The sequence below is a fragment of the Homarus americanus genome, unplaced genomic scaffold, assembly GCF_018991925.1.
Source record: "Homarus americanus isolate GMGI-L3 unplaced genomic scaffold, GMGI_Hamer_2.0 scaffold51859, whole genome shotgun sequence".
Taxonomy (NCBI): Eukaryota; Metazoa; Arthropoda; class Malacostraca; order Decapoda; family Nephropidae; genus Homarus; species Homarus americanus.
Genome location: NW_024711292.1, coordinates 4,172,016 through 4,188,880, shown reverse-complemented (window position 1 = coordinate 4,188,880; position 16,865 = coordinate 4,172,016). Strand labels below are relative to the sequence as shown.

Sequence of the window (16,865 nt, the reverse complement as noted above, 5' to 3'; positions counted from 1 at the left end):
TCATTGTACTTCGTTCAGAAGTTACGTATTGCTTGAAACACAAACAAGTAGGACACTGCTTTGGTGAAACACAACAGTGAGACACTGCTTAAGTGATGCATCACTAAGTGAAACACAACAAGTGAGACATAACTTTAGTGAAACACAAGCAAGTAAGTGCTGCTTAGGTGATGCATCATAAGTGAAACACAACAAGTGAAGACACCACTTTAGTGAAACACAGCTTAAGTGAGACACTGTGCAGTGATGCATCATAGAAGTGAAACACAACAATGCAGACACCACTTTAGTGAAACACAAGCTTAAGTGAAGAGACACTGCTAAGAGTGAAACCTTAGCAAGTGAGACACTACTAAAGTAAAGACACGACACAAGTAAAGCATCATCAACTAAGCAAAACATCTTAAAAAAGTCAGGAATTAATTTAACTAAAGTGTGATAATTTGTCTTACTCATACACGCCCTAAGTTTGTGGGGGAAGAGATTCATGTCATGCGTATGATAATTTAAGCGTGAGTACTCAAGTGGTTTATGCCATTACTCAGTGTTTTTTAAGGATTGTATTTTCAAAGAGTTAAGTCATGAATACAAAGGGATTAAGTTTTACTATAAGGGGATTAAGCATGCTCGAGGAATTAGATCATCGTTGTTAGTCAGTTACGTCATAGTACTCAAGGTACTGCGTCATCGTACTCAAAAAGAAATTCAACAATATATAAAAAATCAAATTAAAAACAAGAATATAAAGTTTGTATTCATTTGAACAGGAATAAACTCATTGAGATAAATACGTCTCCTTAACCTAACCTTGTGGCAACCCAACCTAACAGCAACAGCCCAACAACCCAACCCAAGCCCAGCAACCCAGCCTTAGTCAGCAACCTAGCCCAGCAGCAAGCAGCACAACCTGGCCTAACCTAACCTAACCCTGGCAACCTCCTTCTAACACAAACCTCTCAAGTAAACGACGACCTCCCCGTTTGTAAAGGTACCCTTGAAGTCATGAATCAGCACTAACCTCTCACTTAAGCAGAGTCAAACTTATAATTGTGAATCTGATGTCTATCATTTTTCAACCAGAGATTCTTGAGAAAGTTAAGTATTATCTGTGTGTGTGTGTGTGTGTGTGTGTGTGTGTGTGTGTGTGTGTGTGTGTGTGTGTGTGTGTGTGTGTGTGTGTGTGTGTGTGCAAAGTCAGCTGATCTAGTGGTTCTGTGTAATATAATAGAATGAACTCTTTAATATGTACAATAACACTGACTCGGTACACACCTGTTGGTCTTTATGTTAATGAAACTCAGGTATCTCTTATATAAAACCTTATATAATTTGATTTTGTATTGAAATTAATGTTTATTTTCATGTTAGATTTTGTCTCGATTTAATTCACTTGTAAATGTCAGTATAATTTGTTTTATTTAAATGTCAACGTTTAAACGTCTTGTATGTCAAAATAAAACCTTTTGTTGAGTGCCGGATCAATAGCACCGGTTGTATTAGATACGCTGGAGATATCGTCTGCCTATTGATTTTACTTTGTTTAGAGAATAATATTGTGTTTTGTGTTGGTTATATCATGGCAGAAGGAATGAGCTCAGACGGATGACAATATTAACGTCACTGGTATATACTTCTCTCTTCCTCACCAAATACAAAAAAAACATCGTGAAAATAAAACCAAAAAATATATAAATTGATAAAAATCATTTGTTGTATTTTTTTCATTTTTTTCCATATATTTGATCCATGTTTTTAATATTTTCTATTCATGTAATGCATATATACGGATGTTGACCGATGACGTCACAGTGCAGTCAAGTTATATAGGCAAAACAAACAAATGTAAGGTGGTGGTGGTGGTGGTGGTGGTGGTGGTGGTGGTGTGGTGGTGGTGGTGGTGAATTGGTTGTAGTTGTGGTGTGGTGGTGGTGGGTTGTAGTGCCAGTGGTGGTGGTAATTGAGGTTGAGTTGTGGTGGTTGATTGGTGGTGGTGGTGGTGGTAAAGTGGTAGTAGTGGTGTGGTGGGTGGTGGTGGTGGTGGTGGTGTAGTTGGATGATTGATTGATTGGTGGTGAGGTGGTGAATTGGTGTGGTTGATTGAGTTGAGTTGAGTTGGTGGTGGTTGGTGGTGGTGAAGTGAATTGATTGGTTGAAGTTGAGTTGAGTTGATTGATTGATTGAGTTGAGTTGAGTTGAAGTTGAGTTGATTGGTTGGTGGTGGTGGTTGATTGGTTGGTTGATTGGTTGGTTGATTTGAAGTTGGTTGATTGAGTTGGTTGAAGTTGGTTGGGTTGAGTTGGTTGAGTTGGTGGGTGGAGTTGGTGAGTTGAAGTTGGTTGGTTGAGTTGAGTTGGTGGTGGTGGTGGTGAATTGGTGAGTTGAAGTTGATTAAGTTGGTTGATTGAGTTGAGTTGGTTGGTTGGTTAGTTGGTTGAGTTGGGTGGGAGTTGGTGGTGGTGGTGTTGGTGGTGGTGAGTGGTGGTGGTGGTGGTGGTGTGAAGTGGTGGGTGTGAGTGTGATTGAAGGTGTGGTGGTTGGTGAGTTGGTGGGTGAGTTAGTTGGTGGTTGGTGGTGGTGGTGGTGGTGGTGTGGTTGGTGGTGGTGTGGTGGTTGATTGAAGTTGATTGGTGGTGTGAAAGTGGTGGTGATTGGGGTGGTGGTGGACGGTTGGTGGTGGAGGTGGTGGTTGATTGGTTGGTTGATTGGTGAAGTGATGAGGTGATTGGTTGGTTGATTGAAGTTGGTTGTGGTTGGTTGGGATTTGGTTAGTTGGTTGATTGAGTTGGTTGGTGGTGGTTGGTTGGTGGTGAGTTGTGGTGGTGGTGGTTGGTTGGTTGGTGGTGTTGGTGGTGGTGAATTGAGGGTTGGTTGGGGTTGGGTTGGTGATTGGTTAGTTGGTGATTGATTGGTGGGGTGGTGTGGTGGTTGGTGGTGGTGGTTGGTTGGGGGTGGTGAGGTGGTGGTGGTGGTGTGGTGAGGTGGTGGTGGTGGTGGTGGTGGTGGTGGTGGTGGTGTGGTGGTGGTGGTGGTGGTGGTGGTGGTGGTGGTTGGTTGGTTGGTTGGTGGTTGGTGGTGGTGGTGGTGGGTGGTTGATTGGTGGTGGTGGTGGTGGTGGTGGTGGGGTGGGGGTGGTGGTGGTGGGTTGTTGGGTGGTGGGTGGGGTGGGGTGGTGGTTGGTGGGGTGGTGGGTGGTGGTTGTTGGTTGGTTGGTGGTTGGGTGGTTGGGGTGAAGTGGTGAGTGAGTGGTGGTTGGTTGAGGGTGGTTGAGTTGGTGGTGGTCAGTTGGTTGGTGAGTGGTGGTTGGGTGGGGTGGTTGGTTAGTTGGTAGTTGATTGGTGAAGTGGTGGTGGTTGGTTGGTGGGGGTGGGGTGTAGTAGTGGTGGTGGTGGTGGTGGTGGTGGGTGGTGGTGGTGGTGGTGGTGGTGGTGGTGGTGGTGGTGTGTGGTGGTGTGGTGGTGGTGGTGGTGGTGGTAGTGAGTGGTGGTGGTGGTGGGTGGTGGGTGGTGGTGGTGGTGGTGGTGGGTGGTGGGGTGGGGTGGGGTGGTGGTGGTGGTGGTGGTGAGTGTTGTGGTGGTTGGTGGTGATGGTGGTGGTGGTGGTGGTGGGTGGTGGTTGGGGTTGGTGGTTGGTGGTGGTGGTGGTGGTGGGGTGGTGGGGGTGGAAGGTTATTTAAATTCATGACCTAATAATTAAATAAATAAATAAAATAAAATCAGTTTTCGGAGTTTAAACTTTCCGACTGAATTATTATCACTATGGACATTATTTTGGGGCCATTAATGAAATACAGTATGTTATAGTTCAGCACCTAACTGTACAACACCTAACCATTCTAAGCTCTAACAAATGGCGTTCTTGTAGGATCCAGATTTAGGTCAATGAAGCGAATTTCCTTTACCAGAGACAATATTGGAGAAAATCAATGACCTATTTCCTCTCTCTAACAAAGACTTGAAAAAAAGGAAGAAGCATTAAATTCCTCTTTCCCTCAGTGGACACAAAATCATAAAAAAAGGAAAAATCAGGCTTATTGTCTAAGTCGAGCGTGTTTCACAATGGAAAGGAAAAAAATCTTCTATACCAACTTACTTTTGTTTTTTATTTAGGAAGATATTGTTGGGAAAAAATCTTACCTGAGGACATTGATGACAGAATAGAAAACATAAAATAAAATAAAAAGCTTTCTTGGCTCACCTGAACATTAACAGAGTTTATTTCACCTGAAGATTAACCCTTTAATGATATACCTGAGAGAGGGGGGGGAAGGTTAAGTTAGGTCAAATTAAAAACAAAGGTGGTTCAAACAAACATCGTAACACTACGTCAGAGATAAACAAACATTAAATATTGACAATGAAAATATTTACATGATATTCTCTTTCAATTTGCTTTAATCTATCACACTTTGCCATTATTATTATCTACAAGGTAATTGTGGTACCTAACAAAACTAAACATTCAATGACTCGCTGACTCACGTTTAATTAACGACTCATTTTCTGACTAAACGAAAAAATCTTTACCTACGAAAATGTCTTATTGATGAAAGAGAGAGTGTTGGGGGGTCCAGCAGGCAGGGCGGTCTCATTTAAGAGACATCGACTAAAGAGCTAATTCAGTTATTTACATCTGGTGCGCGCCTGCCTGGGAGGTGTGAGGGGGTGGGGAGGAGGAGGAGGAGGAGGAAGGATGAGGTAGTAAGAGGAAAGGGCAGTTGTGGAGGAGGAAGGGAATGTAGTGGTGGTGAAGAAGGGGAATGAAATGTGGTGAGAAGTGAGAGAGAGAGAGAGAGAGAGAAGAGGAGAGGGAGGACTGAGGGAGTGAACGGAAGGAGGAGTGGGGGCATGACTCGTGTGGAGTGTCTCACTTCTCCTTGGGTCTAATTGGCGGTAGTGGCCGCTTCTCCTGAGTCTCTCTCTCCAGTAATGCCCTCTCTAAACTGCCTCTTCGTCGTTAACAGGCATCCCTTACACCTCAAAAAAAAAAGGTTCTCAAACTCCCTAACTGGCCACTATTAAGACACTAACTGAAAAAAATACCCTTTCCAGATTGCTCTCTCGTCCACTCATACATTGCCATGCCCGACGAGCTATCTCAAAATTGCCCATCGTCAACCACACACAGTGCCCAGGAGGCAGTAACACGTATTGCCTCTGAAACTCTGGTCGGCAACCCAGTCACGGTGTTGCCATAAAGCTCTCTTTTAACTTTTTTCTGTGTAATTATTTTGTTATACCCGCCTCACGTGTATCAGGTCTCCGTATTTTAAGATTTTATCGTTTATCCGATATTCGTTTTAACGGCCAATTGTCCGTGTTTACGAGAATAATTTCCTCTACAGAGATGAGTTGAATACTGCCTTTCTCTTTGATACCTTAAGTTATATACATATATATGTGTATGCATATGTATGTATGTGAGAGAAAGAAGGCTAGAGTCGGTAACAGACAGACATACACTCAAACAAACGTAAAGTCACAAATAAAAATAAATCAACAATTCTCTCTGTGCAGAACATGAACACAATGAACTAAACAAGAAAATTCAATCTAAGTATCCAGGACACACAGGACCCAAGTATCCAGGACACGGACCAAAGTATCCAGACACACAGGACCCAAGAGTATCCAGGACACACAGGACCCAAGAGTATCCAGGACACACAGGACATAGGTATCCAGGACACACAGGACCCAAGTATCCAGGACACACAGGACCCAAGGTATCCAGGACACAGGACCAAAGTATCAGGACACAGGACCCAGAGTATCCAGGACACACAGGGACCCAAGAGTATCCAGAGCACAGGACCCAAGGTATCCAGGACACAGGACAGAGCATCAAGACACACAGGACCCAAGGTATCCAGGACACACAGGACCCAAGAGTATCCAGGACACACAGGACCCAAGGTATCCAGGACACACAGGACCAAGGTATCAGGACACAGGACCCAAGGTATCCAGGACACAAGGACCCAAGAGTATCCAGGACACACAGGACCCAAGGTATCAGGACACACAGGAACCAAGAGTATCCAGGACACACAGGGACTCAAGAGTATCCAGGACACACAGGACCCAAGGTATCCAGGACACACAGGACAGGTATCCAGGACACACGGGACCCAGAGTATCCAGGACACACAGGACCCAAGGTATCAGGACACACAGTATCCAGGACACACAGGACCCAAGAGTATCCAGGACACAGGGACACACAGTATCAGGACACACAGGACTCAGAGTATCCAGGACACACAGGACCCAAGGTATCCAGGACACACGGACCAAGAGTATCCAGGACACAGGAACCCAAGGTATCCAGGACACACTGGGACCCAAGGTATCCAGGACACACAGGACTCAAGAGTATCCAGGACACACAGGAACCAAGGTATCCAGGACACACAGGACCCAAGATTATCCAGGACACAAGGACCCAGAGTATCCAGGACACACAGGACCCAGGTATCCAGGACACACAGGACTCAGAGTATCCAGGACACACAGGAACCAAGAGTATCCAGGACACACAGGAACCAAGAGTATCCAGGACACACAGGAACCAAAGGTATCAGGACACACAGGACCCAAGAGTATCCAGGACACACAGGACCCAGAGTATCAGGACACACAGGACCCAGAGTATCCAGGACACACAGGACTCCAAGGTATCCAGGACACAGAGGGACCAAGGTATCAGGACACACAGGGACTCAAGGTATCCAGGACACACAGGACCCAAGGTATCAGGACACACGGGACCCAAGGTATCAGGACACAGGGACCAAGAGTCCAGGAACAGGCCAGTATCGGACACACAGACCCAAGTATCCAGGACACAGGCCAAGATGACAGACACTCACACGAAAAAAACAAAAACAAATTAAAAACGAAATGAAAAAAGAAACGAAAAAAAAGCCATTTAAAATTCCATCCTTATTTTACCCATTCATAAAGGTCACCTGTCAGTTTGTTTATATAAATCCAACTCTGGGAATTTATGTCTATTTACATTATCTAAATCCATCTACATTAAGGTTCTACAGTCAACTACTAAACCCCGTTCACCTCTCCCACTAAACCATGAACCCCCGGGAACAGACTCGTGAACCCGAAGCAGTAGACTGATACATTATTCTGTCCTGTAAATGCTTCGAATCCATGAGTGAAATCTCCATATAACGGGTTTCTCTCCTCATATAATCCGTTAAATGGAGGTATCATATTGAACAAATCCTCTACATAACGGACTTTCCTCACCATATAAATCCGCTAAATGGAGGTTTTACTGTACACCCTCTCCCCACCTCCTCTGATTCCTCTACCCTTCTCCACTTCTCACCACACCACAAATCAATTAGTATGACACCAGACCGGAACACCAGACCGGAACACCAGACCGGAACACAAGACCGGAACACCAGACCGGAACACCAGACCAGGAACACCAGACCGGAACACCAGACCGGAACACTGGACCTGGCTATCACTATTGCTGCTACATAAACTCAAATGTTGATTGGACGGAGTTGGTAAGATGACCAGAAGGACATTTTCACCTTTAAAAATTATTGATGTGGCAAAGTTCTTATATATTAGTGTTATTGTGGTGTTATGTGGTGTTATTAATGTGTTATGGAGTGTTATGATGGTGTTATGTGTGATCAGTAGTGGCGTTATGTGGAGTTTTTTCTGTGGTGTCAGACCGTGTTATCGTCTGTTTTTGTCACAGATAATTCAACCAAAACACACGCAGAAACAAGCTGACTCCCAACACTCAATAGAATTTTAGAAAAGGTGCATCGAGGAACACACACACACACACACACACACACACACACACACACACACACACACACACACACACACACACACACACACACACACACACAGTGATTAGTAGCGATACACACAAAAAGTTTTATAATGGCAGTGAACAAACTCAAAGCTTCCAAGAGTTGTTGATGAGCTAACAGTGGCCTAAACAATGTAACAAGTGGAGAAAAAGAAGAAAGAGGAGAGGGATGGAGTGAGAGGTGTGGGGGAGAGGGGTGAGTGAGAGGTGTGGGAGAGAGAGTGAGTGAGAGGTGTGGGGGAGAGGGGTGAGTGAGAGGTGTGGGGAGAGGGGTGAGTGGGGGTGTGAGGGGGAGGGGTGAGTGGGGGAGATGTGGGGGAGGGTGGTGAGAGGTGTGGGAGGGGTGAGTGAGAGGTGTGGGGGAGAGGGGTGAGTGGGGAGGTGTGAGGGAGAGGGTGAGTGAGGTGTGGGGAGAGGGGGTGGTGAGGTGGGGGAGAGGGGGTGGGTGGGAGGTGTGGGGGAGGTGGGTGGGGAGGTGTGGGGAGAGGGGTGGGAGGTGTGGGAGAGGGGTGGAGTGAGGTGTGTGAGGGAGGGGGTGAGGTGAGGTGTGGGGGAGGGGTGGTGGGGAGGTGTGGGGGGGGGGGGAGAGGGGTTGGTGGGGTGTGGGGGGAGAGGGGTGGGTGAGGTGTGGGGGAGAGGGGAGTGGGAGGTGTGGGGGGAGAGGGGTGAGTGGGAGGTGTGGGGAGAGAAGGGGTTGGGTGAGAGGTGTGGAGGAGAGAGGGGGTGAGTGGGGAGGTGTGGGGAGAGGGGTGAGTGGGGAGGGTGTGGAGGGGGGTGAGTGGGGAGGGTGTGGGGGAGAGGGGTGGGTGGGAGGTGTGGGGGAGAGGGGTGGGTGAGGGAGGTGTGGGGAGGGGGGGTGAGTGGGGAGGTGTGGGGGAGGGGGTGGGGTGGGGAGGGGTGAGGGGAGGGGGAGGGGTTGAGGTGAGGTGTGGGGGGAGGGTGGTGAGGAGGTTATGGGGGAGGGGTGGAGTGGGGAGGTGTGGGGGAGAGGGGTGGGTGGGGAGGTGTGGGAGAGAGGGGTGAGTGAGGAGGTGTGGGAGAGGGGGTGGAGTGAGGAGGTGTGGGGGAGAGGGGTGGGTGAGGAGGTGTGGGGAGAGGGGTGAGGAGGAGGTGTGGGGGAGGGAGGGGTGAGTGGGGAGGGTGTGGGGAGAGGGTGAGTGAGGAGGTGTGGGGGGAGAGGGGTGAGTGGGGAGATGTGGGGGAGAGGGGGTGAGGGTGGGGGAGGAGGTGTGGGGGAGAGGGGTGAGTGGGGGTGTGGGGAGAGAGGGGTGAGTGGGGAGGTGTGGGGGGAGAGGGGGTGGAGTGGGGGTGGGGGAGGAGGGGTGGTGGGGAGGGGTGGGAGGGGGGGGTGGAGTGAGGAGGGTGTGGGGGGAGAGGGGTGGAGGTGGGGGGGGTGTGGGAGAGAGGGGTGGGAGGGGGTGAGGTGTGGGAGGGGTGAGTGAGAGTGTGAGGAGAGGGTGGGAGGTGAGTGTGAGAGGGGTGAGTGAGAGGTGTGGGGGAGGGATGAGTGGGGGAGGTGTGGGAGGTTGAGGGGAGAAGGGGATGAGGGAGAGTGAGTGGGGAGGGAGGGAGGGAGAGAGAGGTGTGGTAAAGAAAGAAAGAAAAGCCAGAGAAAATAAGAGAGAGAGAGAGAGAGGCTGTTTTTCAATTACCTTACCTTTAAAAACAAATTAGGGACGGCAAATATGATAAAAAAATATAATTTGGGAAAATTTACGTCATTTTGAGGATTATATTCGCGGGTATTATCGAAAAGGTGAATAAAATGCCATAACACTTAAGTTTATTTGTGTTTATTTTCCTTAATGTTTAGTAATTAATTAGTCAAAGTCTTCGATTTGTTAGTGTGATAATGAGCCACATTGGCCGGGTGATAAATTGGGTTGGCGTGGATAGTGGATACACATGGTGGTAGTATGATCCACACAGCTCTTGGCCGCCCTCACTTCCCTATCCACAATTATATAGTTAGGTACCCATTCAAAGCTGTGTCGACTCAAGGTTCCCCGGTCGTGAACCAGTGACCCGTGGAACAAAGGGAAATTTTGTATTTACGACAATCAACACCAAAAAATGTGCTGGGATAGATACAGAATTGTACAGTCAACTACTAGAGTCAGTTCACCTCTCCCCCTGAACCACGAACTGAGAGATTCAGACTCGTGAACCCGATGCATTTATGGATATAATAATGTATCAGTCTACTGCTTCGGGTTCTGACTCTGAATCTCGGGGTTAATGGTTCAGGGAAGGTGAACGGAGGAATTTAGTAGTTGATTGAAGAAACCATGAAGACCAACACAGGTACGACTTGTCTTTATGAGATTAGAATTTATTTATAATACCCAAAAATTTAAAGGAATTTCTTGGTATATCTAAGACAACATAAAACTGTACCGACCAAAAAGTTTAAAATAAATAAACAACAACAAAAAAGTTCACAAGAGGGAAGAAACTATTAAAACTTAACAAAGCCACAAACACTGACGCTATATTCCGGTTAAAACTTCTACCACAACACCTCAACGACGAGAAGGTCACCTGTATAATGATGTAATACAGTATTAAACACTCTTAGACTCAACTCACTTCAGAACTTACTCAACGCATTTCAGAACTCCCTCAATGTACTTCAGAATATAACGGCACACCCCCCAAAAAAGTTGTCAACATACTCTTGTAAGAAGTAACTCAAGAGAATGTCATAAGTATATTTCGTCACTAAACAGAGATAACAATCATACCTGAACCTTAAAACTTTATCTACAACTCTGAAGATTATTTGAACTTCTTCGATAATTAAAAAAAATAAGCTTGGTTAATAACAATCCTCAAAAACTCCACAATAACTATTTTTTTTCAAATGTATTTAAAACATCTTAAAATACTAAGTTTTATTTGGTCAAAACTTCACAGATAATTTTTTTCTCCTGTTCTGACCTGAAACAGAATCACCCCATCAAGGACGAAAACCTTTCACCTAAAATGTCCAGGATCAGAAACATGAGCATCGAGGACCTTAATGGCGTTAGAAACACAAGGCGTGTTCGTTAAGGCTGTCCCCACCCCTAACCCCACCCACCGACCCCACCCACCCACGAAGACTAGCCACAACATGGACGTCGGGTGGGGTGGTGGGGGCAGGGAAGGAAGGCAGGGGAGGGGAAGTGGGGATGAGGGGGGTGTGGCGTGAGGGTTGGTGGGTTTGAGTTGGGGAAGGTGTGGGGTTGGTCAGGGTGTAGATTGGGGTGGTGGGGTGGATCAGGAGGTGGGGTTGAAGGGTTGGGAGCTGTGGGGAAGTGTGCAGGGGTGGGGGGGGGAGGTGTGGGGGAACAGGCTTTATCAAATTTAATCATAAACCAACCCTAAGTTTAATTGTCTCCCAAGCGTCACCAAGTTTGGCTCTCACACTGGCCATTGTGTCGTGTGGATTCTGTGTTTAACCGAATTCTAAACTTCGTATGTTATACAACTGTTGTATGAATGATGATTGCGGTCACCCAGAGTGTTGTATTTTGATGTATTTCTTGTATTGTATGATCTGGTAATACACAAACTACATCTTCCTTATACAATAGAATGATTGTTGCATCAAGAAAGCGAACAAACGCAAACAAACGCCAAACAAAAACACAAACAGTATAAAGCATATGTAAACAAACCAAAGATATTTACAAACACAAAACAACATAGCAAACATCTCAGATGTATCCACACAACGACGTAAATGAGTATGAACACACACACACACACACACACACACACACACACACACACACACACACACACACACAAAAACAGGCAAAATACTTAAGTAATGTAACAACGAGGGTGGCAGACTCAGAGAGACTGTTTTCTCCATCAACTAGGAGAACCCAGTGAGTTAACGATTTACAAGGCATCCCAACTGAGTCATACGAGACCTTGAGCAGTGATGTGAGGAGGTCAAAAGGTTAATGCTTTAAGTGAGGCAGTTGGACGGTCATAATTACAATACGTCGATTCTGTACAGAGTTGAACCCTCTGATGATTTAACCCTTTTGACGACGATAATTTAACACTTGATGATTATTTAACCCATTAACGAAGAAGATTTAACCCTTTAACGACTATAATTTAGCTACCTAATAATTACTTAACCCTTTGATGATTATTTAACCCTTTAACTACGAAGATTTAACCCTATACCTACTATAATTTAACCCTCTAATGATTACTGAACCCTTTGATGAGTATTCAACCTTCTTCAATGATTTAACCCTTAGACAACGATGATTTAAGCACACCCAGGTTGAGAGGAGGAGGGAAAAAGGGGAGAGGAAGAGGAGGGAGGAAGGAGGAGGGAAGAGAGGAGGGAGGAAGAGGAGGAGGAAGAGGAGGGGGTAAGGAAGGTTGTTTAAAGTGCTTTATCGAGTGCTGTAATTCTTTGAGGAGGGCTTAACGGAACGACCCCCAAAAAACTCAAAAGACACTTTACAAGAGTTGGGGATGTGTCGACTACCTCACTCAAAGCTAAAGTATTCATTTAGCCTTGAAGAGGAAGAGGAGGAGCAAGAGGAGGAAGAGGAGGAAGAAGAAGAGAGGAGGACGAGTAAGAAAAAAAGTAGGAAGAAGAGGTAGGAGGAAGAGGCAGAAGAAGAAGAAGAGGAGGAGGAGGAGGGAGGAGGAGGAGGAGGGAGGAGGAGGAGGAGGAGGACAGTGTGGAGATGAGACTAAAAAAATCTTCATCCAGGATATCCGGGTCAACTACGTCGTGTAAGCTTAAGCCTTTAGCCTTAAGGAAGCTAATGTGGGGAACTAAAAAAGTCTATAAGAGGATTTCTGGTCAGCTAAGTCACGATAAGCTATTTTATTTTTTTTTAGCCTTGAGAAAGTCTTTGTGTAACGCTAAATCCCTTTCTATTCCTGTGGAGGATTTTGAGGGGATTACAGCTAACCCTGCCTACAAGACACTCATGATCAGCTAAATAACTTGGGCCGAAGCACTTCATCCAGTTGGACAGCTAAAACGATATGTAAAGGATATATTCTCAGCTACATCACCTGAGCTAAAATATATCTTGTGGAGTTATTTATAGAAAGCTAAAATCACACTTGGTAAGCACTTAATCTTGTGGAAGTCTTTGAGGGGAAAGCTAAATATTTAGGACTAAAGATAAAATACTTGACCCTGTGTACGTTTGAGAACACTAAACCGGCTTAATAAGACTTGAGACACAGCTAAGATACTTACAGTGGCGCACTGAGAATACATAAACACTGTCTCTTCATCCGGTCGTGAATAATAATAATAATAATAATAATAATAATAAATGATGATGATAATAATAATAGTAATTGTAGTAGTAATAAAAACAACATTAGTGTTATTATTATTACTATTATTATTATTATTATTAGTAGTAGTAGTAGTAGTAGTAATAGTAAATTACCTTGACACACCCACATAAATACTACCTTAAACAAACTTCAGGTGGTGGCTTTTGTCCGTGTGTATGTCACTGTCTTGACACTCACCTGAGCTCCACAGTCCAGTGTATTCTGTAAAGACAAAACATAGTTGGTGAGTACCTCAGGTGACAGCAATATACCACGTGTGTGTGTGTGTGTGTGTGTGTGTGTGTGTGTGTGTGTGTGTGTGTGTGTGTGTGTGTGTGGGTGTGTGGTGTGTGTGTGTGTGTGTGTGTGTGTGTGTGTGTGTGTGTGTGTGTGTGTGTGTGTGTGTGTGTGTGTGTGTGTGTGGTGTGTGTGTGTGTGTGTGTGTGTGTGTGTGTGTGTGTGTGTGTGTGTGTGTGTGTGTGTGTGTGTGTGTGTGTGTGTGTGTGGTGTGTGTGTGTGTGTGTGTGTGTGTGTGTGAAGGGTTGTTGTTGGTGGTGGTGGTGTTATTGTTATTATTGTTGTTGTAATTGTTGTTAATATTGTTGTTGATGTTATTCATTTTTATAAGTAATACGCTATTATTATTATTATTATTATTATTATTATTATTATTATTATTATTATTATTATTATTATTATTTGTTGTTGTTGTTGTTGTTATTAAACTTAAATCACATAAGCAAGATATTAAACTGTACAAAGACCAAAATTACATTATTAACACAAACAAGAGCCGATATTAAACAATAACTTCCCAACAATAGTCTTATAAAGGTATTACTCTATTTTATTACAACTACCAAGAGTAATAAAAGATTCTATTGTTTTAAACTATTGATATGGTGCTGTGGCCATTAGGGTATAGTGAACCGTGTAGTGATTTAGTTTTGAACATTAATTTGACCTTATATAGTGAAATATTTTGACCCTTGTGCAGAAAATGTTTGACCCTGACCTAACCTAACCTTATGCAGATAGTGTGCTCCCAGCCCAGCCCAACTTAACCTAACCTAACATTACTTTGATCTTCACACTAACATACTTAAGCAGTATTATAGTTCCCAGAAGTGTAATAACAACGAGACGTAAATATAAGACAACGGGGAGTTCTGGCTGCTGCTACCAATACATCCACGAGTCATAAAGCAAATTATATTCCTATGTCTGTCTGTCTGTCTGTCTGTCTGTCTGTACATATCTCTCTTTCTCTTTCCTTGACTCTCTCTCTCTCTCTCCGTCTCTATATTTCTGTCCATACATATTTCTCCACCCCTCTCTCCTCCCCTTCCCGTCTTCCCCCTCCCATCCCTTCCCTTCCTTCAACGCTAAATAACAACGACAGATAAATTCCTTGCAGGACTCCAAAGGCTTTCAAATATTCATGAACAAAAAAGATACGAACCTGACACATCACAACACAACACAACAAAACACAACACAACACAACACAACACATCACAACACAACACAACACAACACAACACAACACATCACAACACAACACAACAAAACGCAACACAACACACTACAGTAGCAGGTTTGGGTCTAAATGCCACCACAGAGTTCAAACTTCAATATATTATATGCTTATATGAATCACTTGAAGATTAACCCCTAGTTTATTTCACCTTAAGATTAACCATCCTAATGCTAAAACAACCTGAAATAACCCAACTTAATCCAACCAAACCAAACCTAACCAAAACAAAAAACAAACTTAACCAAACCAACTAAACCAAACCAAACCAAAAACCAAACCAAAAACCTAACCTAACCTAACCTAACCTAACCTAACATTGAGGTAAAGCGTTACGAACTGGAGGGAAGGATTCAATTCGTGACCTGTTTACATATAAAGTTCTTTGCATATTTGATCATAAAGTTCTGGTCGCGAGGTATAAATATAAATGAGACAAACCAACTCAGCATGCAAGGTTCTCTGGCGGGGAGGAGCTTTTGGCATATAGAGTCCAGACACGATCGATTTTTCAATATAATGCCACAAGTTACGAGTTATATACAGCCCCATCAAGCTTTATTCTAACCCATCCTAGTCCACCCCAGGCCAGTCTAGCCCAAGCCCAACCCAGTACACCCCAGTAGAGCCCATGCCCAGCCCAGTCTAGTTCAACCTAGTCAATCCCTGCCCACCTTAACTCAGCCCAAAGTAACCTAACCCAACACAACACAATCCAGCTCAATGCAGTCTAACCTACTGCAAGCCATCCTAACTTAGCTCACCTGACCCTGAGTAACCCCATCTACCCAACCCAACATAAACCAACCCAACCCCAACCGAACCCAAGCCCAAGCCAGGCCAATCCAGTCTAGATGAGAAAGAATACTATAGATAAGATGGGTATAAAGAATTAACGATTTCTGTGGTTTAATAAATAACTATTATCATTGGTTTAGTGTGGTTTAGATCAGAGATGATAGAGAATACAAAAGATTAACAAGTCTATTCAATTCTGTGATTTAGCAAATGTCTATTGTGTGGTTTAGTGTGGTTTAGATCACAGGTGAGAGCTTATACAATAGGTGAACAAAATCACTATTCAATATTGCTTATAGTGAATTGCTATTGACGCCAGTGTTGTGTGATGTGAGAGAGAGAGGGAATGTTGTGCCATTGACTGCAATTGTGGTGTGTTGCGCCATCTGGGCTCCACACTAACATGCTCCACTCCTGTAAATTCCAAACTCAGCCAGATTGATCAGACGATGACGACAATAACAGCTTTGAAGTGTGACCTGGACTGAGGGATGAGACCTATACTTGTATAATGGTATTTGTGTTTGGTTTCTGAATCTGAACTAATTATTTACACATGCTATTAGGACTATTGTTATGCTATTACTATTACTTTTCCTTTATTACTAGTACTGCTACTCCTATATGCCTTTATGTTGTTGCTAGTATTGCCACTATTTTCACTATGCTATTGCTATTAGTTTCATTTTACTATTGTTACCGCCTTTTTATTTCATTAATTTGTCATTTTCTGTTATTAATAGTTTTGTGTATTCTTCATTAATGCTACCTTGTGTCTTTTACTTAAGTATTTTAGTATTTTCCTCACCAATCCTTCATACAACAATAAGACACATTTGAAGAAACGTTGTGTTCTCCTTAAACTTGATAATAACAAGTGACGACATGTTTTATTTTCCCAAACAATAAATTTTAGTGACAAAATATATCTTCTTGCCAGTTATTAACAAATTATAACCAGACCAATATATTTTTTACCCAAATAATAAGACTTATCACCAACAAATATCCTCTTGGCAGATATTAAGAAACATAACTCAGTAAAAGTCTTTCTTTTTACCAGATATTAACCAAGAATAACACCCCAGCAAATGCGTCTTTTTTACAGGATAAGAACAAACGAAAACCCCAACAACTGTATGTTTTTATTTTTTTCCTAGGAGGAGGAAAAACCATCATCGCATCCTGCCAAAGTCACCCCAACAACCTCTCGAGTCGGCAGCGTCTCCTTCTTCCTCGAGAAACCTTTGACAGTGTTAAGTAGATGATGGACTCACTTCTGTGCCTGAGTGGGCTCAAAATATCTTACTTAGGTCCCTCCATCTTTCACCAACCACTTAGGGTACAGATG

The 16,865-nt window shown here is 44.1% G+C and overlaps 1 long non-coding RNA gene across 1 annotated transcript in view; it reads right to left on the bottom strand.

Moving 5' to 3' along the window:
• The window catches only part of LOC121875571, a 121,155-nt gene that overhangs the window by 35,464 nt on the left and 68,826 nt on the right, over positions 1 to 16,865 (bottom strand). Inside the window, exon 3 of the long non-coding RNA XR_006090642.1 lies at positions 13,378 to 13,401. This is a non-coding gene — a long non-coding RNA (uncharacterized LOC121875571). The remainder of the gene's footprint in view (positions 1 to 13,377; positions 13,402 to 16,865) is intronic.